Source organism: Euphorbia lathyris, chromosome 1 (genome assembly GCF_963576675.1).
Source record: "Euphorbia lathyris chromosome 1, ddEupLath1.1, whole genome shotgun sequence".
Lineage (NCBI taxonomy): Eukaryota > Viridiplantae > Streptophyta > Magnoliopsida > Malpighiales > Euphorbiaceae > Euphorbia > Euphorbia lathyris.
Window position 1 is genome coordinate 79,231,005 of NC_088910.1, and position 26,116 is coordinate 79,257,120.

Genomic DNA, 26,116 nt, shown 5'->3' on the forward strand with positions numbered 1-26,116 from the left:
ATCGTGCCACTGTTTGGTCCTTTCCTTGTACTTGATCGCGTTTTCATAAGCGAATAGTCTGAATTCATCCATTTCATTCAACTGAGCACACCTGTTTAGCTTAACATCATGATCATCAAAATTTAGAAATGTTAGTGCCCAATATGCCCTATGTTCTAAATCAATAGGGAGGTGGCATGCTTTTCCGAATAAGAGCCGAAAAGGGGACATCCCTGTGGGTGTTTTATAGGCTGTTCGGTAAGCCCACGGTGCATTATCGATTTTTAGAGACCAGTTCTTTCGTGAAGAATTGACTGTTTTCTCTAAAATTCGCTTCAACTCCCTATTAAATAATTCCACCTGTCCGCTCGTTTGGGGGTGGTATGGTGTAGCTATACGATGTGTAACACCATATTTCTGAAGTAGTTTCTCAAATAATTGGTTACAGAAATGAGTACCTTGATCACTTATAATTGCCCTTGGTACTCCAAATCTGGCAAACAATTGTTTCAAAAATTTTATCACTACCTTGGCCTCATTCGAGGGACACGCGCATGTTTCTACCCATTTGCTCACATAGTCCACAGCGACCAGGATATACTGATTCCCAAAAGAGATGGGAAATGGTCCTATGAGGTCGATACCCCATACATCAAAAATCTCGCAAACAATGATGTTGTTTAGAGGCATGGCGTTTCGGGCAGAGATGTTGCCTGTTCGTTGACATTCATCGCATCGTTGAACGAACTGTTGCGCATCCTTGTATATGGTGGGCCAGAAGAAACCTGCTTGAAAAACCTTTGCAGCTATTCGATTGGCCCCAAAGTGACCACCTGATTCCGTAGCGTGGCATTTGTGCAAGATTTCCATACCTTCCTCCCTGGTCACATATCTTCGCAGGAGCTGGTCTGCACATAATTTAAATAAATAAGGTTCCTCCCAAATGTAATATTTAAGATCAAAATAAAACTTTTGTTTCTTATTAGTGGAATATCGAAACGGTTTTATTTTGCAGACCAAGAAATTCACAATGTTAGCAAACCAGGGAAGCGTGGAGATAGCAAACAATTGTTCATCAGGAAAATGGTCGAGAATCTCGGGTTGTTCCATTTCTGTGGTCGCTTGTATTCTGGATAAGTGATCAGCTACTAGATTTTCTGATCCCTTTTATCCTTGATCTCTAAGTCAAACTCTTGTAGGAGTAACAACCATCATATTAGTCGTGGTTTAGCGTCCTTGGCGAACAGGTATTTCAATGCAGAATGGTCGTTGTAGACAGTCACTCTGGAGAGCACGAGATAAGGACGAAATTTATCAAATGCATAGACCATTGCAAGCAATTCTTTTTCTGTGGTTGTGTAATTCTGTTGAGCTTCATTCAGAGTTTTGCTTGCATAGTGTATGGGCTTAAACTGCTTGTTAATTCGTTGTCCAAGAACAGCCCCTACACTGAGATCACTGGCATCGCACATGAGCTCGAATGGTGCGTCCCAATTTGGTGCGGTGAGTATAGGTGCGTGTGTCAAAAGCTTCTTGATCTGTTTGAATGCCTGGTTGCACTCGTCTGTGAATATGAAGTTAGCCTCCTTGTGTAATAGTGCAGAGAGCGGTTGTGCAATCTTTGAGAAGTTCTTGATGAATCGCCTGTAGAAACCAGCGTGTCCCAAAAAACTTCGAATGTCCTTGACCGTTTTGGGCGCAGGTAGTTTCTCGATTACCTCTACTTTAGCTTTGTCAACTTCCAACCCTTTGCTCGATATTTTGTGACCAAGTACAATACCCCCTGTTACCATGAAGTGGCACTTTTCCTAATTTAGGACTAACTATGTTTCCGTGCAGCGCTCTAGAACAGCTTCTAAGTTCTCCAACAAGCTTCGAAGAATGTTCCGTAGATCGAGAAATCGTCCATAAATATTTCAACTATTTTCTCGATCATATCATGGAATATGGCCATCATGCACCTCTGAAATGTTGTTGGAGCATTGCACAGCCCAAATGGCATACGTTTGTACGCGAAGGTCCTATATGGACAGGTAAATGTGGTCTTTTCTTGATCTTTGGTGCAGATGTGGATCTGATTATAACCGAAATATCCGTTGAGGAAACAATAGAATTGATAACCAGCTAGTCTCTCCAACATTTGATCAATAAATGGTAGTGGGAAGTGATCCATACTGGTTGCTTCGTTGAGTTTTCTATAGTCAATGCACATCCGCCACCCTGTGATTGTTCTGGTAGGGATGAGCTCATTTTTTACATTTTTAACCACGGTGGTCCCTCCCTTCTTAGGAACAACTTGGACAGGGCTGGTCCACACACTAGTGGAAAAAAGGCCATTTGCATCGGCCGTTTAGGGCCATTTACATCGGTTTTTAGGCGATGCAAAAGGTCTCGACGCAAATGAATTTGCATCGGCCGACGACCGACGCAAATGGTCGAAGCATTTGCATCTGCCCTTTAAAAGGACCGATGCAAATGAGACAGCATTTGCATCGGTCCTTTAAAAGGGCTGATGCAAATGCTGTCTCATTTGCATCGGTCCTTTTAAAGGGCCGATGCAAATGATGCTTTTTCATTTAAAAAAAATTAATTTGGATTGAATGGAGCTCTATAATATGCCAAATAGCTTTGATTCATATATATTACATGGAGAATTTTCATATGTATACGTTGTCAGCATAATTTAATAAATCTAGAAGAGTTGAAGCCAGCAAAATACTCCGAGCTATCAGCTTATGATTACAGAATTCCATTATGATGGAAACTTACCAACATCATGGATTGGAGACTCTGGAACAATCCCACTTTGGATCATATTAGTTAGCCTGGGACTCATTTCAGAATTGTTCTCGCACTAATCGATCAGTAAAGGAGGTGCCTTTATTTTTAAGTTGTCAAGTCTTTCACTAAACTTGTGAAATAATTTCTCCATGCTAACACTGCCGAAATTTCCCACATAAATATCAATGTCCTTATGATAGTACATATGAGTCAAAAATCACAATTGGTTATTATTAAGCAAAAAAAATACATTAAGCAGCAGGACATAATTGAAAACAACAAATAGTTTAGAGTATGCAGTACAAATTCAATGAAAAAATGAATTTACCCAATGCCAATGATAATGGTAATGGTTAACCAAATAAAATATGCAAAACTCTTCAAAGATGGATAATTCTTCTTCTCAAATTCAGCAGTTGAGACATGCTCAACTTCAAATATTACAATATAAAATCAGTATGATACAATGGGGAGCAGTATGAGTGATACTTAATGTTTTAACCAAAATTCAAGCCATGTTCAATATATGCTCATATTTTTACATGCCCAGAAAAAAAATTAATAAATAAATTGACAAAGGAACAAAGTTTTTTAAATAATTTGAAACCACGTATGATCAATAGAAACAAGAATTAAAGAGAAGAAAGATGGACTTTTGATATAAATCCATGCTGTTTTTGAGGTTGTATGCAACTATGTACAAATCAGTACATATGATTTTGCAGTGGTGCGAGAAAACATGATGGCAAAAAAAGACAAGCTGATCAATTTTCTAAAATGCTTCAGGTAAAAAAATAGTTGACAATGAAAGTCCAAATTATACACCCAGGAACATATGATTCCCATGTTCATCCACCAAGCAACTATTAAATCTACAGAGCTATTGAGTTGAGCAACTACTAAGGACTTCAAAAGATTTAAAGAGTCACTAATTGATAGCTACCAATTAACAATAAGCAAGTTTAATTTACCTGAATTTTAGGAGGCGTCAAATGGGGAAGGCATAGCATACCCAATATTTGGTGTAATAGGCTTTCTCTGTCGTTTTTGTACAAAACACACAGACATCACAAGGGTTTCTCTGAGACCGCATTAATCTCACTGGTTTTCCCTTCAGGTATATGTCATTTTGGATCTGCAGTGTTGTACATGTTGGTCAAAAGGGAAAAGAAGCATAATATCATTAGAACTAAGGTACCATGAAGCTCTACTAAGAACAAAGTCTACCCTAGATAAGTAATTGATGAAGTCAAATTGTATAGTTTTATTAATGGTATGAAACTTCCCTCCCTCAGCTGTAAAACAGAGAACCATGAAAAAAAGAAACAATATATATATATATATATATATATATATATATATATATATATATATATATATATATATAACTTATGTTTATAAGTATCCATCCCAGAACTGCCACCCCTGAAAATAGAACTTAATGCCATCGGGCTACATAGAAGCATCATCCATAAACGTTTGGCTGACCTTCGTTGGGCGAGTTTCATCCCTGCACCACCAATAATAGTTGAAAAAAAACTTATACTTCATGTATGCTCATAGAAATCCCCAAATCCCTTTACAAAGCACCAATATCAGTAATAACAAATAAAGCATATACACATCCACTAGACAGCATCAGGATACAAATTTACTCTCCAATTAGATAGACAGAAATCACTTCTAATAGCTCAACCAACCCACAAATCAAGTTAGAAAAATCTAAAAAAAAAAATCAACAACGCAACTCTAGAACATGTTGTGACTAGGAATTGAAGAGGTAGAGGAAAGACATGAATCTATAAAAGATTTCAAATCTAAAAAAAATTAGCAACCAGCTTACCAACAATTTATTTACAAGAGCTACATTTCCAGCATCAACTGTGAGGAATAAGGCTGTAACATCAGTTTTAAACTCATAATAACTTCATAAGAAGATTCATCTCGTAGAACAATCTCAATCTTTCTGCATTCCATGGAAATCGCTACGAGAAAGTTAACATCGATATACTCATCCGCTATGCATTTTAGAGCCGATCTAAGATCGGTGGTAAAAGAAGCTTCGAGAAGGTGCTGGGAGACTTCAGCCTCATAATCCACCCGAACAACCTGCTTGCCGGAGAAAACCGTCATGTTTGGCGACCAGAATTTGTTCTACAAGTTTCAGCTAAGATTCCAATTAGACTCCTTGATTTTATATAAAACTACCATCCACTGCCTTGAAGTTTAGATACTTAGTAACATCAGTATGGATGAGAGCTCGAACCAAGTTTCCTTTGGCAATGATGAACTGCGAACAAAAGAGCAAGTACATAGCATTGTTACGTGAGTTAAAAATCACCAAGATAGAAATTGTGATATGCACTCAAATGACACATACCTTAGGTATCATATCAACGTTATACTCCTTACTTAAACCGAGGACTTTTGGAGGTTTTTCATCTCCCCTGAATCGCTTCCAAAGCTACAATTGTCAACAAATTTCAAAAAGAGGATCAGATAGATACAAAATACAGTCATAAATTTAGTTAATTAACAAATTATATATCCTGACAATGAGAGAATATACCTGATTAAGATTAAGAGAGGTTGATTCACCTCCATAGTAGTCACTTCAGTCCATATGCAACACTTATTTTCAGAGCAAGATTCAGTAAAATGCTGAATAAATATGTGCCTATAATGAAGATTCAGAAACACTTTTTCACGAAATAGCTATTATTGCAGGAATTCTGCAATGAACAAAGCTTCTAGAGACAAGATCATTAATATCAAACCTCTCTATATCATATGGAAACTGGATCATGAAGTGTAGATTTGAAACAAGGGGAAATAAGTTTGATTCAAGGCATGTAAACAGCAAGAATCCCAAGATAAATGGCATAACAATATAATAATTGAGAAAAAAAATTGTCTAATATACTAATTGATAGCTACTAAATCACATAATAAGTTAAATTTTTGCTGATTCTAATAACAGTCAAGTACCAGAAACAACCATTTTGCTCTTCTACTTGCAAGTTAGCACCTATGTTGTATGGAAATTTGATTTTAAAGCCATTCACGTCTCTGAAACCAGAACTCTCAAAACTTGTATGAAACGTTTCGAGCTCCTCGGGAGCCCTTTTGTGGATACTTTCCCAAAAAACTTCTGAATTTCCGCACAACATAGTTGAGAAATTAACAGTTCTAATTCCATTTATTTCAATCTACAAGCATAAATTATGTATAAAACAAAAAAAGAAACCAAAATTTCTTCAAAAAAGTAAAAAAAAAACTCAAATGAATAAAAGAGAAAAAAAGAAACTCACCTGAGTGAAAACGGGGTAATCCTGAGCAGAAAACTGAGAAACAGAGTGAGAAAGAGGGGAAGAAGAAAAGAAATTAAGATTTGTAGAAGGACTGTTCTTATTTCCATGAATGAAAGCAGCATGTAAAGCTCTAAGTTCCACAGATTTAGCAATTCTACTTCGAACTCAAAACCCGTATACCTTTGAATCGTAGTCATTTTTCGTTCTGATCTCGTGTGAAAATCGAGAGTGGGTGGGCAACGCTAAGGTGAGCGTTGTGTCAGATTCCGGCGGCGGTGACATGAGATAGTGAAGACGAGAAGGAGAATGGAGAAGAGAATGAGGTAGTGGGAGGTGGAGGTGGAGGTGGAAAATGTAGAGGGAGTTGAGATTTGTTCTTGTGAGAAGGAAAGAGGGAGATGAGAGGCCGCCACTGCAAATCAGAAACCTTAAACCTAAAATTAAATTTATACTAACAGCATTTGCATCGGTCTCCTATGAAGTACCGATGCAAATGTGAATTGATATTTGCATCGGCCCTTTAAATGGGCCGATGAAAATAATGCGGTTATTTGCATCGGTCTTTGTTAAGGGGTCGATGCAAATAATTTAATTGATATTTGCATCGGCCCTTTTAAAAGGCGGATGCAAATAATACAGTTATTTGCATCGGCCTTTTAAAAGGCCGATGCAAATAATACAGTTATTTGCATCGGTTCTTTAACAGGGACCGATGCAAATACTAAATACCATGACATTTGCATCGGCCCCAAATAAAGGGCTGATGCAAAAGGACCTTTTGCATCGCACTTTATAAGGACCGATGCAAATGCGTCGATGTAAATGTGCATTTTTCCACTAGTGACATACTATCGGAAATGGAGAAAATGATTCCTGCCTCGATGAGTTTGATCACTTCTGCTTTCACAACGTCCTTCATGTGTGGATTTAGTCGTCTTTGTGGTTGCACAGTTGGTCGGTGATCTTCTTCCATTAAAATTTTGTGCATGCAGATGGTCGGGCTGATTCCTTTTATATCTTCGATTTTCTATGCTAGAGCCGTCTTGTGCCTCCTTAGGATGGTAAGCAACTGTTCCTTTTGGTCTTTTGTCAATGTTGCCGAAATGATTACTGGTCTACTGTTTGGTGGATCTAGAAATGCATATTCCAGGTGGTTAGGCAATTGTTTCAGTTCGGGACATCTCTCCTTATTCCTCTTTTCAGGATCTATGTCAGGAAGACTATCATGTTCTTCTTCATTATCAATGCCTTCGTTATTACTCCCTTCTTGGTCTAGATCAAACATTTCTTCCTCCTCTTCACGTTTTTCCTTATCCACTTGCTCCTGCAAGAACAAATCATTATCTTGTGTATCGAGAAAGTAACATGAATCATCAGAAACTGAAGCGTAACGAACTGCTTCATGCATCTTAAATACTACTTCTTCATTATTGATTTTTAGAACAAGCTGTCCTTTGTGCACATCAATGACAGCTCTTCCTGTGGCTAGAAAAGGTCGTCCCAAGATTATGGGAACTTCAAAATCTTCCGCAATATCCATTATAACAAAGTCGACAGGCAATATGAAATTTCCGACTTTAACCAAAACATCTTCAATTATACCCTTAGGGTATCGAATTGTTCGGTCCGCTAATTGGACCCGTGACCTTTGTTGGTCTTGGTTCTCCTAATCCTAATTGCATATAGATTGAGTATGGCATAAGATTAATGTTGGCTCCTAGATCACATAAAGCATTCTGAATAGTAAGTGTTCTTATTGAACAAGGTATAGAAAAACTCCCTGGATCTTTGAGCTTCTTTGGAAGTTGCTGTTTGGGTTGTAAGATTGATGAGCTGTCCCTGTTCAGTTGCACCATGGCTACACTTTCCAGTTTCTTTTTGTTGGTCAGCAAATCCTTCAAGAACTTGACATACATGGGCATTTCAGACAAGGCTTCGATGAATGGGATGTTGATGTGCAGCTTTGTCAATTGTTCTAGAAAGCTCTTATATCTCTTCTCACAATTCTGTTGCTTCAGTCGTTCAGGGTATGGAACACTTGGTTTGTAACAAGGCGTGCCTGGTTCATCTTCAATCAACTGTTTATCTTTCTTGTATTGAGGCACAAGTGGTTAATCATTGGACTTTGCTTCATCTTCTTTATCTGTAAAAGATTTTTCACCACTGTTCCTTATTTCTTTACCTCCCCTTAGTATGATGGCATTGACTTCTTCTTTTGGGTTGGTCACAGTGTTGCTTGGGAGAGCGCCTTTTTCCTTAGAGGATATGGCTGTGGCAAATTGTTGAAGTTGAGTCTCGAGATTCTTTATGGAGGATTGTGTCTGTTTCATGAACTGCATCATCATGGCCTCTAGATCAGGCTTTCCTTCTTGTTGAACATTTGATTGGCACTGATATTGTTGGTTAGATGAGCTGCCTTATTGTGGTTGATATGCTGGCCGTGGGTGCTCTTGTCTATAAGGCTGCTGCATAGCTAGTTGCCTCTGATTATCTTGCCAAGAGAAGTTAGGATGGCTTCTCCACCCTAGGTTATAGGTGTTCGAATAAGGATTCGGTGGTTGGCGAGCAATGAAATCACACTGTTCCTGCATTGATGCACCTGGTTTGGTTCCTGGGTAATCTATGGGTCGATGAGGTCCACTGCAGAAATCACAACCATCGGGTGATAAGATCTCCATCGGTGCGGAAAGTTGTGTATTGACTGCTGAGACGTTCATCTTTCCCATCGTTTTGACCAGTTGTTCCATTTGTGATGATAACTTGCGGATTGCCTCACTGTTTGCGGTATTCGTGACTCTCTTACCATCAGCTCTCACTGAGTGCCAGTTGTAACTAGTGTTGACCACTCTCTCTACTAGCTCATACAATGTTTGAGGTTCAAGTTCCTCCGGATTTCCATTGGAAACTGATTCAATTTGTATCTTGTACGCGTTGGTCACTCCATTATAGAAGTTTTGCACTTGCATCCACATGGGTATGCCATGATTCGGTACTCTTCTCAACAATTCTTTGTATCTTTCCCATGCTTCAGATAAAGATTCATCCTCCTCTTGAAAAAAATGAGAAACTTTATTCCTTAACTTGATTGCTTGTCTGGGCGGAAAATATTTCATTAAGAACATGGTAGCCATCTCCTCCCAGTTCGTGATAGATCCTGGTTGTAGATTCTTCAACCAATTCCTCGCCTTATCCTTCAAGGAAAAGGGAAACAGTTTGAGTCGGATAACCTCATCACTATCATTTCTGTGAGTACGAAATGTGTTGCACATGGTGACAAAGTCTTGAATGTGCGCATTTGGATCTTCATTTGGGTATCCTCCGAACTGCATAGCTGTTTGTAGCATCTAAACCATTGACGCTTTCACTTCGAACATTCGATTTCCTTCTTCTGGTAGAACGATGCACGACCAATGGCCCTCAGTAGATGGCCTGGAGTAATCCTTCATCCGCAATCTCTGGTTGCCATTATTATTATTTTTGTTTTCACCATGACCCTCCTCATGGTTCTCATTCTGTCTCTCATCGTTTGGCATTTTGACCTCGCGATCCATTCTGATGCGTCTAGCTTGTCTAAGTATTCTTCTCCATCTTCTGTACGTTCTCTCTATTTCAACGTCTATAGGAAGGATAGGAACACCTGCTCTTCGCATACAAAGCTAGAAAACGAAAAACCAAAGACTAGACAACAGATGGTTAACAGGTAACGAAAATAAGCATACGTATTCTTCAAAACTTAAGTTTAAACAATCCCCAGCAACGGCGCCAAAAACTTGGTGTGTTCTTCCAAAAAACATCTTTGCAACGGAAAATAAAAACAGAATATAAAAAACTAAGGGTGGCGGTAATGCCGAGGTCCCCTATTACAATCATCCTTCTCCTAGTTATACTCCCCTTACATCAACCCTAATTACAAGGGCAAAAAGTCACAAAAAAGTAAAAACAAGGACAAGTAAACAATCTTCCTACACTTGGCGCAAGATGGAAAGCTGTCTTGCTTTCCACGTAATTCTCTATTTCTCTCTCCTGTCACTTGCTCGACCCGCGCATTTATCCGTTTTCCTTCCAAATGGCCCGTTAAATGATGTTGTTTAAGCTGTTATGTTCTACTGAGAGGCTGTTCGTGAAGATTCCTACTTGAACTGTAATTTCTGGCTGTTTCTTCCATTTCTGGTTGAAAACTAGGACTTTGAAGCTTTTTTCCATGAACGATCATCCTCATAAATTTTCTCTTTTTACTCGCATCACCCATCCATCTGATAGCCTAGGATCCACACCGTAAAAGGAGAATGCCTATTAACCTGGTGGGCATACCGCTCCACGTTTTGATTTTATCTGCGCAAGTCTTCCTGAAAACATGCTTCTACAGCTGCGTTGAACCGCCATGGCGAGAGGGACCTTTCATTCCTTCTTCTATTATTATCATGACGGGTGTTAGGTGAGTTCCTTGAACAGGAATGAGATCATTCTCGATGATACTTTGAGCCGCCCAAAATTGGATCTTTCACCACATTCGCTCCAAGAGGTGCGCTTGTTGCCTGAGGCCACCCCTCATGTCTAGGGGGTTAAACTACGCTAGTGGCATTGTTGTGAACTAGTTGGTTTTGAAGTCTTCCACAAGCGATCCATGGACATATCTCCCATTTATCGGGAGTGATAAATGCTCAATCCAATGTATAACTATCCTGCAATTACTTCCTATGATACCCAACGTCTGCCGTTCACACCCTAGAGTAATCTATGTTAAGGATCATGTTACAACAGGATCAAAACGTCACATTCCGTAATCCAGAATTACTAATTAACATTCATTTGAGTCTGAGGATTACTTATACCTATTAATACCAATGAGATAAACAGGTGACAAGGATGAATCTACCCATCCTGTTATCTCAAGTCGGGTCCCCAATCCTAATGAACTCCTTTTCATTGGATCCACGTAACTGTCCAGATATTTGTATATATGAAGCTTGTGAGATCAGCTTTCTGTTGCGACAGAAGACATTGTTACATGCAAGTCTCAGCAGTGATATGTCAATCCTAAACATATTACTTGACTTGGGGTGGTTTTAAGTTTATTAGTTTATTATAAAGTTTTGTCTCACTTCATGCTTGTATGAACACTTTATAATCACTTTAAACAAACTTACGTATTTTCTTTTATTACACTTTATTTAGTTCTTAAAAGGGATTGCCTTTATATAGTTATGAAACCATATCTCATTAAAACAAATGATATAAAGAACACTTCATTTACATTAAGTTTGTATCCTAGAACAATTGTCTATAGGACACTAAAACCCCAACATACTCCCACTTGGACTAAAGCCAATTGTTTCTACAACTTATCCCAGTAGAAGTTAGATGACGATAATGTACTTTCTGGGTTAAGGGCTTTGTCAACGGATCTGCAATGTTGTCCTCAGTAGGTACTCTTTCTATTCTCACATCTCCTCTTGCCACAATTTCTCTTACAATGTGGTATCACTTCAGGTAATGCTTGGATGCATTATGATACTGTGGTTCCTTTGCTTGCGCAATGGCTCCATTGTTATCACAGTACAGTGTAATGGGATTTACAATGTCAAGCACCACACCAAGTTCAGTAATGAACTTCTTAATCCAAACCGCTTCCTTTGCTGCTTCCGCAGCAGCGATATACTCTGACTCGGTCGTAGAGAAAGCTACACTTCCTTGCTTGGAACTCTTCCAGCTGACCGCGCCCCCATTCAAGATAAACAGGTATCCTGATTGGGATTTAAAATCGTTCTCATCTGTGAGATGACTGGCATCTGAAAATCCTTCTATTTTCAAATCCCCTTCTCCGTACACTAGGAACATGTCTTTAGTCCTTCTCAAGTACTTAAGAATGTTTTTGATGGCATTCCAGTGCTCGTCTCTCGGATTACCTTGGTAACGACTCGTTATACTTAACGCGAACGCTACGTCAGGTCTAGTGCATAGCATAGCATACATAATCGAACCGATTGCGCTGGTGTACGGGACTACAGCCATGCGCTTCTTATCATCTTTGGTTTTAGGACATTGATGATTGTTTAACTTTACTCCATGTATCATGGGTAAGTTACCTCGTTTCGATTCAAGCATGCTAAACCGCTTTAGCACCTTTTCGATGTATGTAGCCTGTGAAAGACCAAGCAGTCTTCTTGATCTATCTCTGTAGATCTTTATACCAAGTATATAAGCTGCTTCACCAAGGTCTTTCATGGAGAAGTTACCAGATAACCATACTTTTACCGACTGTAGTAGAGCTATGTCATTTCCCATTAATAATATATCGTCCACATATAATATCAGAAATGCTACTGAGCTCCCACTTGCTTTCTTGTAAATGCAAGCTTCTTCGCAATTTTGTTTGAAACCAAATTATTTTATGGTTTCGTCAAAACGCTTGTTCCAGCTTCTTGATGCTTACTTGAGTCCATAAATGGATCTCTGAAGTTTGCAAACCTTGTTTGCATCCTTTGATGTGAAACCTTCAGGTTGCATCATATATACATCCTCAAGCAGGTTTCCATTTAGGAAAGCTGTTTTCACATCCATTTGCCAAATCTCGTAATCGTAGTGAGCGGCAATAGCGAGCATTATTCTGATTGATTTGGACATAGCCATAGGAGAGAAAGTTTCGTCATAATCCTTGTTTCTGATGAACCTTTCCATCCATGTCAGTCTTCTTTTTGAAGATCCACCTGCACCCAATGGGTTTTATCCCTTCGGGTGGATCAACCAAAGTCCACACTTGGTAGTTTTCGGGTTCGTCGTCTAACACGGGAACCTCATCATCATCTCCCACTAGAAAACCATATCTAATTGGGAGTTCATGAACTCTTTATGATCTACGAATGGGTGGCACTTGAGTCTCATCTAATGGGACTGCTTCGGGTTCCTCAACCGCCTCTTTTGTTTCAGTCGGTGTTTCTTGTTCTTGAACTTCATCAAGTTCAATCATGCTTCCCTTTTCTGTTTCTTCGAGAAGCTCTTTCTCTAAGAAGGTTGCGTGCTTGGATACTATTACTTTCTGATCATCTGGATGATAGAAGTAATATCCCATAGTTTCCTTAGGGTATCCAATGAAGAAACATTTATCAGATTTAGAATCTAGTTTGTCGGACGCAATGCGTTTGACAAATGCTGAACAACCCCATACTCTCATGAATGAGAACACGAGTTTCCTACCAACGAACAATTCATATGGTGTGGAACTAGCGGATTTAGTTGGTACTCGATTTAGGGTGAAGAGGGCGATTTCTAAGGCATAGCCCCAGAATGTTTTTGGAAGTAATGCTATGCTCATCATGGATCGTACCATATCTAGTAAGGTACAGTTCCTCCTCTCGGATACACCATTGTGTTGTGGTGTATAGGGAGGTGTCCATTGTGAGCATATCCCACATTCAGTTAGATAATTCAGAAAATCATCTGAAAGATATTCGCCACCTCGATCGGATCGAAGTATCTTTATTTTCTTTCCTAATTGATTTTCTACTTCATTCTTGAAGCATTTGAATTTCTCAAAAGCTTCGGACTTGTGCTTCATCAACTTGATATAAGCATGTCGGGTATGGTCGTTTATGAAGCTTATGAAGTATCTGAATCCTCCTCTTGCTTGGACTGACATAGGACCGCATACATCGGAATGTATTAATCCTAGAGTGTCTGATACACGCTCGCCTTTATTGCTAAAGGGTGTCTTTGTCATTTTACCTTTTAAACATGCTTCGCATGTTTCCAATGATTTAGGATCTATTGAATTTATAAGCCCATCTTGATGTAGCTTAAGCATGCGTCTTTTGTTTATATGGCCTAAACGACAATGCCACAAGTAAGTTGAATTATCTAGCTTATGTCTTTTGGTATCAATTGCGAAAACAGAAATTTTGTCATCTAGCACATAAATCCCATTTTGTGATATTCCTGAAAAATAGAAAATCTCATCTCTATAAAAATCGCAATGTTTGTCTTTTATTGAAATATGAAAACCGTCGTCAACAAGACGGCTAATAGAAATAATGTTACGAGACATCTCTGGAACATACACACAGTTCCCTAATTCTATTACAAGCCCAGAGGGCAAACTTAAAGCATAATCTCCAATGGCGAGGGCGGCAACTCTTGCTCCATTTCCTACTCGCAAGTTTATGCTTCCTTTCTTTAGTTCCTTAGTCCGATTTAGTTCCTGCATATTTGTACAAATATGAGATCCACATCCGGTATCAAGTACCCAAGATTCAGACTGTGAAACTGTATTTATTTCAATATAAAACATACCAGATGTTGAAGCACCGCCCTTTCCCTTCTTGAGGGAGGCTAGGTACTCCTTGCAGTTCCTTCTCCAATGCCCGTCTTTACCACAGAAGTGGCACTCTCCTTTGGGCTTCTTCACTTCCTTTCCCTTAGCTCTAGTGGGCATGGCTCCCTTGCCTTTCTTGGGATATTTAGGATTGGGAAAATTCCCCTTCCTCTTCTTTGATCCCTCTATGACAAGAGCCGGTATTGCCCTGTCTTTCTTCATATTGGGCTCAACTGACTTGAGCATATTTGCAAGCTCTTCAAGAGAGGTTTGCAAGTCATTCATCTGGTAGTTCATGATGAACTGTGAATAACTCTCTGGGAGGGATTGAAGAATTAAGTCTATGCTTAGTTCGTTATCCATCGCGAATCCAATACTAGAAAGCTTGGTAATATAGCCAATCATCTTGACACAATGTGTCATCACAGATGTGCCCTCTTGCATCCTGCAATGATATAGCAACTTGGATATCTCATAGCGTTCGCACATAGTCTGTTTCCCAAACAGTTCCTTTAGGTGCATGATGATGGAATAGGCATCCATTTCCTCATGTTGCCTTTGCAATTCCGGTGTCATCGATGCAAGTATGATGCATCCCGCATGATCGTCATCAGCTTTGTGCTTCTGGTAAGCATCAATTTCTTCAATGGGAGCATCATCAGCAGGGATAGGGGGTATCGATGTATCAAGTACATACCCTATCTTATCGAAGTTCAAAACAATTTTGAGGTTACGGAACCAGTCGGTGAAGTTTGAACTGTTCAACTTGTTATCGGTAAGAATGTTTTGCAGATTGGTTTTAGTCATGATTTTAAGAGTGTTTTAATTTAAACATGAGAGTGAGAAAGAGTAACGTACATTATTCATTTGCTTTAAAATGCATCAATCTAAAATTTTAGGCCTTTTAGTTTATTTTAGATTGCTCCCACTATTTTGCCAAATTAATAGCCCTCCATATTAATTCGAAGAATTTCACAAATCCTTTAGTGAGCTAGGATCCTAACTCCTGAGATTTCGCCTTGAGTTTACTCAACAAGCTAGTCTCATTTGTTAGGTAGATTCATGTAATCAATCACATCTTTGATGTGATTCCTAGGTTATTGGGTTACTAACCACATTAGTAACTTAATATGTTATTCATATTAATTCCAACCATATTGCCCATTAGTTTATGAAAACATGAGTTTACTCATCCAATTATCATAATTTAATTTAAGTATTACCCCATATTTATGAAAAGATTATTTTCAATAATTCAGGTGTTACCATAAGACCCCGAGCTTGAGTTTACTCAACAACCCAAAGGCCCCCAGTACTGCCGGCTGAATTATAATATTAGGGAGGGGCAGCCGATTTTAATAACTTGCTTATTTACTTAACTTTTAATTAGTGAGTGATTTTTATTTTAAGTCTTATAATCTAACTTAGTCTTGATTTGCTTTAGCATACATCAGACACATACATTGGTGTTATGGACATATTATCTAAATTATTCCGTCGAGCCAGAGACGGAATAAAAGGCCAAACCTAGGAAAATACTAACTATTACATATTTCTCTTTAGGTCATCCGTCTTCTCCATGGCGCCTTGAAATTACATATTAATTTCTATACTACTAAAAAAAACTTCAATTAACTTGAAGGGAATTAGATGAGAGGAGAAATTACAATAGATAGCAGAAAGGCAGGACTCGCAGGCCCTATTTCAAAAATACCAAAAGACTAAAAGAGGGTCCAAATATGTCCATAACTCCAAACATTCATAGACTCAATTAAATAAATTTAATTGGTTGATTACATAAGTACTTTATGTAATATTTAGGTTAATCACATTAACACATCAAATTAACTTATCCAATTTTAATTCTAACAGTTTCGTATCTTCTATATTAACCTTTTAGATTAATACAACTATACAAAACTTTAATTATGCATGTCCCAATTATTTTGATTTCAATTCATTTAATACTTTTGATTTACAAATAGGTAAAACAAACTTTTAAATAAATTTTCATTCGATAATCAAAACTGAAAACTATTAATTTCTGAAACATATATATACATAAATATATTTAAAACTAATTTTAAAACGATTTAAAATTAAGTGGGTCTCGGGCCAGGACCGAGGATGCGGCTGCTGCCGTATGGCAGCAGCCCTAGCGCGTCTGGCCAGCCGCTGCCTTGCGGCAGCGGCAGCTAGACGCCGCGCGGTTGCTGCCGCGAGGAAGCAACCGTGCGACAGCAGCCGAGTCGCACCGTGAGGCGCGACCCGAGCTGCTGTCCAATTTTTTTTTAAATAATTATATATATATATATCAGTTTCAAAACGGTTTTAAAACGATTTTCAGAAAGTAAGATAACGTATTATAGATTTCCGATTTTATCTTTAGAATCAATAAAACTAACTTTTATCAATCTAACTATAAAACTAATAGATTTTGTTATAATGATTATCAACCAAAATTATTAGGGAACATATGCACAATTTATTTTAATTAACAATTAATTAAAACTTATTTATCTTTAGAACTAATTAATCAAAATAGTTTTGTTAATTAACCTAACTATAAATATTCAATCTGATTGAAAAACTTCTAAATTTTCATATATAAAATAACGGATTTAACGTAGGCTCTGATACCACTGTGCGATATAGGCTAACGTATGGCAGCAGAAATATAAAAATTTAAACCTATTTCCATAAACCCAAGATCCGTTAATCGTTATTTCATATAAAGAGGGATAGAAAGAAATACCTTTTAGAAGTTCTATCTACCGTTGCAAACAAAGTGCCCACAACTCTTACTTTGAGTTCCTGAGCACAAAACAAAACAATTGAAGATCAAGTTAGAATTCAACCGTTTATAACAACCAAAATAGATTGTCTCTAATTAATCAACACAAGATCAAAGATAAAGAGAAAGAGATGAAAATCAATTGAACGGAAGGAAGCGGTAGATAATCTCGTCCTTATGGTGTGGGTCGAAATTCTCTCTCCCGGCTTGCTTAGTGTATTTCGAAAATTGCATATAAGGGGGTATTTATATCCTCTTGTATCTAAACCCTAGTTAGATAGAATTAGGTTACTGAATAAGAATTTAATTCGGAATATAATTCTTATTTATTATCTATAATTATATCTTTAATATAAAGATAATATTAGTAACCTTATAGGATAATAATAGGAGTAATATAATCTAATTAAAACTCCTAACTTATTTATCCATTAATTAATTTAATTCATAATCCTAATCTAATTAGAATTGATAAAATCAAATTAATTATTTATGTATTTTATATACATAAAATCGCCCCCCTCATTAACTGGGCCTTATTGGGCTCAGTTGGGCTTCCATCAATTAATTAACATCTGTTTCTCTTTTGGGTTCCAAGTCTTATGTGTGACCCATTAGGTTCTTATTGCTTCTAGCCGTATGCAACTATTAAAATTAATTTTCATAGAATTATATTTAATCTTTGCATAACAGAATGAGTACGCAAAATGTGATTGGCAAATCCGAAACATTCCCCCAGAGCTATAAGAAGACAGGTTGATTATGTCGTTGACCTTTCCGTATTAGTTACAGTATAATTCGATCCTTTATCAACTACATCCTTGAACTGAATCTTATGACTATGGATAATGTCAAGTCACATATAGCGAGATGTTCGTTTTACTTGTACAGGCCGAGTCAACTCCAATTAGATAGGTTAAGAGAAATATGTATTTCAATCTTAAGCTATCACCTTGCAAGGATTTAGAGTCAAGTCTTTCACAAGCGATCCATGGACATATCTCCCATTTATCGGGAGTGATAAATGCTCAATCCAATGTATAACTATCCTACAATTACTTCCCGTGATACCCAACGTCTGCCGTTCACACCCCAGAGTCATCTCTGTTAAGGATCGTGTTACAACAGGATCAAAGCGTCACATTCCGTAATCCAGAATTACTAATTAAAATTCCTTTGAGTCTGAGGATTACTTATACCTATTAATACCAATGAGACAAACAGGTGACAAGGATGAATCTACCCATCCTGTTATCTCAAGTCGGGTCCCCAATCCTAATGAACTCCTTTTCATTGGATCCACGTAATTGTCCAGATATCTGTATATATGAAGCTTGTGAGATCAGCTTTCTGTCGCGACAGAAGACATTGTTACATGCAAGTCTCAGCAGTGATATGTCAATCCTAAACATATTACTTGATTTGGGGTGGTTTTAAGTTTATTAGTTTATTATAAAGTTTCGTCTCACTTCATTCTTGTATGAACACTTTATAATCACTTTAAACAAACTTACGGATTTCCTTTTATTAGACTTTATTTAGTTCTTAAAAGGGATTGCCTTTATATAGTTATGAAACCATATCTCATTAAAACAAATGATATAAAGAACACTTCATTTACATTAAGTTTGTATCCTAGAACAATTGTCTATAGGACACTAAAACCCCAACTATAAAATCCCGCTTTAGGGATTAAATAAGGAGATTCCGCTAAGCGAAGCTAAGACGTATGGCGGACGTGAGGACATACGCCGTAGGGACCCATCAATGAAGATTCGCCTTAAATAGGAAGATCAACATCCATTAGAGGAATATAAGGAGGCGGATCTATCCAAAGGTCTTCCGCCGTTATCAAAGGGAAACCTCCAAAGATTAATGATGTTAAACAACTGCATTAAATACCGAAACTATCAAGGTATAACTAGGGTAATATCCAAATTACACTTAAAGATAACAAAAGGGGATTAATGTGATTGTTACAGAATTACATATAAATACCCCCTGTAAGGTGTCTCAAGTACACATTATTCTAACCCAACTTAGTGATTACAGATTATTCTTTTAAGAGTATTACTGACTTAGGCATCAGAGTGCCCCCGAACGAACACAACGACGCCCCACAAGGACATAATTCGGTGAAGGAAAATCAACCAGATATCAATTGGTGTGGTCAGTATGGAATTCTAAGGTTAATAGAATTTACACGACGAACATACAATGTCTTCAGAAGGGTTCAATCCTCCCACTGGAGGTACCTCAATTCTAGCAGTTCCAGGAGTAATCCCTATGGAACCATCTACAGGAAGTATATTTGTTGGAAACAACAATGCTAATAACATCATTAATACAAGGCATGTTGCCCTACCAAAGGATGGTGTTATTCAGCCATCACACGAATGGTCATAAGAGTTTTTTCTTGAACAAATGGTGGAGTCTGTCCGCCGAGAATTAGGAAACGAGTCTGCTGAAAGAGCTCGAACCATATTGCAAGGGAATGGTTCAGTTGATATCCTCCTCCGCCTCAACCATAGTCTCCATTTCTTTTTTATATTTTCTTTGCTATTTCGTTTTTTTTATGTTTTCGTAGTAGTTTTGTTATCTTTTTCTTGTACTTCCCTTTTTATTTTTTTATAACTTTTTTTTTGTGTTTCGGGTTATGTCGTTTTATTTCCGTAATCGTTTTATCTTTAATATGTTTTAATTTTGCACCAACAATAAAATTCACGCAGGACGTACCTTCTTGTACGCCCCGCGTGATCCCCGTTTTCATGCATAAAATGCTCAGAAACTCAAACACGCGGGGCGCTTCTCTTCCTGCGTCCCGCATATTTGAGTCTCTGCCCAAAAACAGAGCTCAAAACGCAAAGCCTACGCGGGGCGCCCGCTAGGGCACGCCTCGCGTAGGACCCAACCTTTAGAAGATCCTCATTTTTAATTTCATGTCTATTTTTGTTTTTGTTTTTCTCTTCTTTTGCGACATCCTTGGAATAGACGTCATTTTAATAACGCGAAGGGCCGTGCAACTCCGCACTTTCAGTTTGTTTTGCACTAACAAAAACAAAAATAAATAAAAAATCAAATAAACAACAAAATAATTGAACTAATTTATTGATTCCGAAATTTTTTCCGACACATTACCCCCCCTCGGAAATAAAATAAAAGTTCTGTTATTTGTCCTTAAAGTAAAAAGACGGAACACAAAGGATCGGTTTTAGTAAGAAATTTTAGTCTTAATTTTGAAGTTCTAGAATTTATGCAAAGCCTAGGTTTATACTAAACAAAAGCATCGAGTCCTAACCCACATGTCATCTCCATAATGAAATTTAAAAAGGCAATAAAAGCGGGGTGTTTGAAAGTTTAGCGAAGACTCGATAGTACACAATTTAAACCCGAAATTTTATGAGGTAATTTTGAGCCTAAAGGAGTTCGTACGAGAACTCTATTTCTTTCACAATTTTTCGAGAGCTTTGACTTCACTCGACTCATAGAGTTTGCACCTAATACCGAGTTAAGTACACCTATTTTGGTTAAAATAGTAATAAATGATAAAACGAACCCACGTAGTCTAATTCTTTTCTTAAATTATTTTTCTCGTTTTTATCAACTTCTAGGAAACCCCCTTGAGCCTACTAACCGACTTTTCTTGTCAATACCTTTTTAACAATTAACCAACTTTTTCCTCTTGTTTAAATACCAACAAAATCAATTCGCACCCGAAATAAGTTAAGGCCTTAATAAGTAAGCACCATAAGTTCTCGAAATCGTTTTTGTGCCACTCTCAAAACAAAAAGAAAAAGAAAAACACAATAAAGAGCAAAAGGCATTCTCAAGCTCCACCCGAGCAATTTCGAGTTATATTTTACAAACTTACCAAGGCCAAAATAAAATGCGGTGCAATCATCAAAATAGTATTTGAACTCGAGTTCTCAAAAATTAACCACTAAAAAGCCACCCACATTACAACCCCCCTCCGGGTTCATTTTTAATATTGTCTAAACCATAACATAGGAGGAAAAACCCGGATGAAAATGCAAACTCAAAGTGATCTCGGGTAAGTGCAAAGAAGAGTGCTAAAACATCGACCCACCAAAGTTTGAGCATAAGAGTGAAATCCCTTGGTGAGGTACTATCGGGTTCTCAAAAGATAATCAACCCCCGTTAATATTGCCTATTAATTTTGATCATGGAGGTTTCAAATAAGTTTTGGTCACTCGATTGTTTGCGTAGGTGTTTACCGAAAACTTTGCATAAAACTTTAACTTTGAAATCACGCACTTGGTAAAACCAACCGATGGTTTGTTTCTTAATAATCTCAATCCCTTGTCTTTCGATTTCTTTTACTTGAGGACAAGTAAAACTTTAAAGTCCGAGGAGGTTTGATAGGGGTATTTTACCCCTATCTTTTAGCGTGATTTACGGATTAATTTTAGAAGAAATAAATAAGTTTGATTACAAAAATAGAGTGTTTTAATAAAATAATGAAATAAAAATAAATTCCGTGCTTTCAGTCAATTTTCCTTGTTTTTGATTAATTTAGGAAATAAAAACGTCAAGCTAACTCAGCCCTCGAGATTTGTATTTCAGGTACGAGCAAGGAGTGAAAAATCCACTCAATACGCGAGGCGCCTCATTCCTTACGCGGGGCGTGAAACATGGAGTCAGAAATAATTGCCCTATCCACAAGCACCAAGTGGAATCTAGTCAGCATACGCGAGGCGTATGACACATGTCAGAAATGATTGCCTAATCCTAAAAGTCAGACTGCATGGTCTCCCCGAGTCAACTATCCCTACGCGGGGCGTACTACCTTACACGCGGGGCGTGTGAGGGAATTCTTCAACATAAAAGTTCAGAGACTCATTTACGCGGGGCGTGCCTCAAGCTACGCACGGTGTAAAAGGACCAAATTAAGCAATAAAAAGTCAGAGTCTCAAACACGCAAGGAGCATGCCATTCTACGCGAGGCGTGTTTGAGACAACAAGATCTGGAATTGGTCCACATGCAGGAGATTTCTGACGGAATGGGCACACACGCAGGGCGTACACCACCATACGCGGGGCGTATTATGGGATTTCTGCACAACATTATGTTCCTCCATGCTTGCACCTTATGAAATTACAATCTTACCCCCAGCTTGATGTATAAATAAGAGTGACTAGCACTCATTTAGAACACACCTTAGACCATACACATTAGACACCTTACATCTTGTAATTCTTAGTTTTAGATTTTGTTTTTAGGCTTTATATAGCCAAACTCTTCCATCTTGAGAGCTTGTTCGTTGATTCCGGCATTCCATCAAAGTTCCGCTCCATTTCCGTGCACCAAGCTCGAAAGCTCCACCATCCAAGTCCTAAGAGACGGCTTTGAGTCCGGTTAGCTAGTTCCGAGGGTGGATTCTTCCCTTTTCACTTGCTAATTAGCTTGAACTCATCCTATGTACTAGGCTTGGTTGTAATCCATATTTACATTCTCCATATTTATAATTTATGATTCATAATCTTCTTTTCTATATATCTGTTGATGTTTGTTACTCATTTTGATATTCATAATTGATTATTGTGTAGGAGAACGCGATTTCCGACGCCATTCGGGCTATCTTTAGGGATTCATATAGGTGTTGCCTTACCGGAAGTGACAAACCGGAAACCGTAGGAATTGACAAGCTACGGAACTTACGGGCCCTAATTTCTGGTCCCAAGCATTAGACGTGCCTTGACTAGGAACCACGTAGTCTAAGTACTTCACCGGTCGGTTACACTACACGTAGTCGTCTTTGCAAGAGCGAACCATCATCCGTATAAACATTAGAAGTCGTTATTTGTCATAGTTAAAACTTATCGCATCCATATCACCTCATAGAGTTTTGTTATATAAATTCGCCTTGCCCGTAGTTAGGAGTAGTTTGTAGTTGGTTCCCACATCTACCCCAAAGTATTCACCGCTTAAATAACGTATAAAACCGAGTCGTTTAATACTTGCAGTTATAAATCCCATGGATTCGATACCCGGTCTTAACCAGATTATTACTTGATACGACGGGGTACACTTGCCCCTAAGTAGTGACGTCTAGTAAAGATAGAGCACTTAGAAAGATCACATCCATAGTCATAACGCACTTATCGTAATATACATTTTGTCGTAAGAAATACGACCACTAGACTTCGCGTTATCAGGCACTTTGACCAAATTCGTGTCCAGGGGAATTTGTCTTTTTTCATCCAAATGCATTATAAAACCAAACTTTTGTCATTTCTATCTCAAAAATCGTGATGTTCTTCTTCTTCCCCCAATTTCTAAACCTTAATCCCCAAAAATTACAACCTGAAATTTCTTTATCTTCTCCCCATTTGGAATTTTTTACTCTGAAGATCAATTCGTAAAAAGCCGCTCTGTACAATAATGGAGTTATTTGATTCTTGGAGGAAGGACAATTTAATGGAGACAAGGAGATGTGTATATGGATACAATGCACCAATAAGGACTGCTATTACAAATGCAAACATATGGAGAAGATTTTTTGGTTGTGGCAAGTTCAGGGATAAAAAAAAGGTAATGAGGTTTGGTCCGAGTGGTAAGGAGTTGGATCTCTGCTTGTCAGGTTTGAGGTTGTATTTGTTATAGGTTGGTTGTGTGATGGAAGGATAAAAGTTTGTTGGTTGTTTGATGGAAGGTTAAAGAGGAATTTTTTGCCTTACCACATTGATGTCCATCAAGTGTTTCTTGAATAGATGCTTGATTAAAGTTGAATTTGTGTTTATATAAGTTGAATATTGATGCGCCCCGAGCTTGCGCTCAAAGGCTCACTAAGGGATAAGTGTACCCCGTCATTATCAAGTAATAAATCTAGACAAGTCCAGGTATCCAATCCACAAGACTTATACCAAACTACTTATCTAAGTTAATCCTACTCCTAAGTGATCTTAAGCAAGGCAATTAAACCAGGAAGTGAATGGAATGATACGATAATACGAATTTCAACCTAATTTAGCAATTAATTGATAATCTAATCTGGGTTGCTTAGGCCTAAGGAGATTAAACCTACTTATCCTTCTAGGGTTCCAAGCCCACTATTCCTTTGTTATAGGCTGAGCTAGCTCCAAGGTTCGGGAATTTGGGTCTTACCAACTATGAAGTTGTCAATTTCATAGATTTTTCGCTTAGGGATAATCAAATTCGACTCGCAATATTAACCTATATTATATTTGGATTATTGAATGATTTAAACCAATTAGGTAAAGCATAAACAGAAGAAAATAACAATCAATAATGAAAATTATATTGAAGATGGAGAAAGTATATATGTCACAGGATACAATCAGCCTATGATACATAGGTTAGATCGAAAGCAAACAAGAAATAAAAGGGAATAGAAATCCCTTTCAAGGAACCTGTCGACCAAGCACTCGTCTTCCTAAGACTGAAGGATGGAACCCTGCGAATCCTTGAAGCTTGGAGGTGGAGTTCTTCAATGGCAGACGGAAGGAAAGAGGATTCTTAAGGTAGGGGAATGTAAAATTACACAAGCAAAAGATAAAATTTACATAAACGAATGGGTCTTATTTATAGATACAGACTGGCCCAAAACCTAATTTACAGTGTCTTCGAACTGAATAGGAAGTACGGGTGTCAAAATCCATTTCGTGGGGCCGGAAATCAACTTTTTAGCTGATTTTCGATGGACAGCTCGTCAAGTTGGCCACTGTAGGCCAACTCGACGGGCTGGTAAGCCCATCTCACCATCCCAATGGTCCCCGAATCGCGACTTTTCATCGTTTTTGCCCACGTCTGACCTACACAATCATTAAACTCCAAAAACCATCAGTCCAAGGGCCAAATTGATCCACCAGTCTTCGGATTTGAGTAGAAACTTCTTTTGGTATGACTTTTGGTGGATCAATTAGCCAAAATAAAAAAAAGGTGAAATTTAAGAGACTATAAAAAACCAAATTTATATGGACATGTTAACTAAATTACAAAGAATTAACATAATTTTGAATTTAATGCCGGAAAATTCATGATTTTTAGGAGTGCTGAAATAACCATCACAAAGGTTGTAATGTTGAAATAACAAAAGGGGAGATAAAGGCTTACCTCGACAGAAGAATTGAAGGGTCTGAGTAACGGAAAACCTAGATAGCAAGGACCGAGTGGTTGACCGGAAAGAGCTCGACGTAATTTTAGCTAAGGCGAGCCATTACAGAGTAGCATTGAGAGAGAAGCGAAGCTTTGATAGAGCAATTTTTTTTACTGATCCTCTATTTTAGGTTTTTTTACGGGGATAAGGTGCAAAATATCCATAGGAGCAATTTCCCCCCTAACGTCTAAAATGGTGCAATTTTACCTTTAATATTGACAGCCAAGAGCAATTATATCCTTAACATTAACAAGTTGGATCAATTAGAGAAATTGTTCATCAAATTGTCTTCTCGGTCATTAATCTTGTCATCTACATTTCACATGTACATCATTTTATAATCCATTAGTAACAAATCATAAACATATGATTAAACGTGATTTAAAAAAAATTAAAAACATTTGTACGAGTTGTACAAAACAAAATTTAAATATTTCCACGAATTTAAAAATATTAACCTTCAATTCTATTATTAAATCACAAAAAATATGATTTTTTTAAATTAACTTACTTGCAATTGGGTAGAATAAGGAACAAAATATATATGTTTTATAATATTATCTAAAATTGACCCAACTTGCCAATTGTTGGGATAAAATTGATCTTGACTACCATTGTTAAGGGTAAAATTGCACCATTTTAAATATTAAGGGTAAAATTACTCTTACCTGCAAACATTAAGGGTATTTTTGTACTTTATCCATTTTTTATAAATATTTTTTTAATTCTAAGAGATGCAAAATGACATCATTTTGCATCTATTAGAATTAGACATGTCCATAGATCGGGTTGGACAGGGCCTAAC

The 26,116-nt window shown here is 37.7% G+C and overlaps 1 long non-coding RNA gene and 1 other non-coding gene across 6 annotated transcripts; one reads left to right on the forward strand and one right to left on the reverse strand.

Annotated features, from left to right (window-relative positions):
• Nucleotides 1-2,585: 2,585 nt before the first annotated feature.
• On the reverse strand, nucleotides 2,586-6,552 carry LOC136202932 (uncharacterized). Of its 5 annotated transcripts, XR_010674671.1 has the most exons (8): nucleotides 6,252-6,552; nucleotides 6,072-6,104; nucleotides 5,330-5,437; nucleotides 5,141-5,224; nucleotides 4,604-5,050; nucleotides 4,249-4,270; nucleotides 3,732-3,895; nucleotides 2,586-2,918 (listed from the first exon to the last, which is right to left on the reverse strand). It is a non-coding gene; the product is annotated as an uncharacterized lncRNA (long non-coding RNA). The 5 variants fall into 5 exon arrangements; XR_010674672.1 differs by lacking the exon at nucleotides 4,249-4,270; XR_010674670.1 differs by having other exon boundaries at nucleotides 4,249-5,050.
• A 2,495-nt stretch (nucleotides 6,553-9,047) lies between these two features.
• LOC136216144 (small nucleolar RNA R71) lies at nucleotides 9,048-9,154 on the forward strand. Its single transcript, XR_010683137.1, has one exon. It is a non-coding gene; the product is annotated as a small nucleolar RNA R71 (small nucleolar RNA).
• The last annotated feature ends 16,962 nt before the right edge of the window (nucleotides 9,155-26,116 follow it).